The sequence below is a fragment of the Ursus arctos genome, unplaced genomic scaffold (genome assembly GCF_023065955.2).
Source record: "Ursus arctos isolate Adak ecotype North America unplaced genomic scaffold, UrsArc2.0 scaffold_18, whole genome shotgun sequence".
NCBI lineage: Eukaryota > Metazoa > Chordata > Mammalia > Carnivora > Ursidae > Ursus > Ursus arctos.
Window position 1 is genome coordinate 3,115,067 of NW_026622852.1, and position 1,837 is coordinate 3,116,903.

General features: G+C 34.7%; 1 non-coding gene across 1 annotated transcript; it reads left to right on the forward strand.

The window, feature by feature from the left end:
- The first annotated feature begins 658 nt into the window (after window positions 1-658).
- LOC113260671 (U6 spliceosomal RNA) lies at window positions 659-765 on the forward strand. Its single transcript, XR_003318051.1, has one exon. It is a non-coding gene; the product is annotated as a U6 spliceosomal RNA (small nuclear RNA).
- The last annotated feature ends 1,072 nt before the right edge of the window (window positions 766-1,837 follow it).

Genomic DNA, 1,837 nt, shown 5'->3' on the forward strand with positions numbered 1-1,837 from the left:
ATTTAAAATTTTGCTGCCATAGAGTTTCATGTAGTGCTCTCTTATATACTTAGAATTTGTTCTTTTTTCTAGATGTGGTTATGTCTCTTTTCTCATCCATAACTTTGTAGCTTTTCACCTGTTCTCTTTCTTCCCCTCCCCCTTGAATTTGGATTAGAAGATGTTTACCTCTTCTCAGCTTGTCAGAGAACTAGCTTTTGTATTTATTCATCTCTTCTACTATTTTCATTTTGTTTTGTTTTCTAGTCCATTACTTTCAGATTCCATAAGTTAATTCTCTTTCCTACTCTGTTTTGGTAGGTTTTGTTATTTCACATTTTTTAAGATGAATATAAACTTTCCTTAATTTATTCTTTCTTTTTAAATATGAAGTCATTTAAGGTTATAGCTTTTGTTGTGAATATTGCTTTTGCTGTTTCCCATAAGTTTTAGTGTTCAAGTTTAAGTGTTTACTGTTTTCCATAAGTATTAGTGTAAAGTGGGTTTTTTTTCATTCTTTCCAGATAGAATGTAATATTAGTTTTGCTTTCCTTTTAAACCAAAGACTATATAGGAAAGTCATTAATTATATCGTAGGCAGATGATGCTTTACCATTACATTTTTTTATTTTATTGGATGATTTTCAGAGTGTGACATTTATGATCAAAATTTTTTTGAATGCTCACTTTGATAGCACATGTACTAAAACTGGAATGATACAGAGAAGATCAGCATGACCCCTGCACAAAGATGACAGGCATATTTGTGAAGCATTCCATTTTTCTTTAACAATATAAGAAACGAGTGATGGTGAAGATGCAGAGAAATGGGAACCCTCTTGCACTGTTGGTGGGAGTGCAAACTGGTGCAGCCACTGTGAAAAACATATGGAGCTTCCTCAAAAAGTTAAAAATAGAACTACCTTACAATCCAGCAATCGCACTACTAGGTATTTACCCAAAGGATACAAAAATACAGATTCGAAGGGGTACATGTACCCCAATGTTTGTAGCAGCATTATCAATTATAGCCAAACTATGGGAAGAGCCCAAATATCTATTGACTGATGAATGGATAAAGAAGAGGTGGTATATATCTATATCTATATATAGATATAGATGTAAGAATATTACTCAGCCATCAAAAGGAATGAAATCTTGCCATTTGCAAGCATGTGGATGGAGCTAAAGTGTATTATGCTAAGCGAAATAAGTCAGTCAGTGAAAGATAAATACCTTAAGAAATAAAATAGATTAACATATTAGAAGGGGTAAAGGAGAGAGAGAGAGAGAGGGAAATAAACCATAAGAGACTCTCAATGACAGAGAACAAACTGAGGGTTGATGGAGGGGAGGTGGGCAGGTCATGGGCTAAATGGTTGATGGGTATTAAGGATGGCACTTGCATTGAGCACTGGGCATTAAATACAAGTGATGAATCACTAAATTCTACTCCTGAAACCAAAATTACACTATATGTTAACTAGCTAGAATTTAAATAAAAATTTGAAAAGAAAAAAATTATCGAAGTCTTATTTGTATCTAAATATGTAATTGAATGTAACAAAATATTCTCTATTCCCTAAATATGAGATTCAAGACACCAATTAAATGAAGTTTATCAAATATATTATTAAATTTCTATGTCCTTTTTTTTTTTTTAAAGATTTTATTAATTTGACAGAGACACAGTGAGAGAGGGAACACAAGCAGGGGGAGTTGGAGAGGGAGAAGCAGGCTTCCCGCTGAGCAGGGAACCCGAGGCGGGGCTCAATCCCAGGACCCTGGGATCATGACCTGAGCTGAAGGCAGACGCTTAATGACTGAGCCACCCAGGAGCCTCAAATTGCTGTGCCCT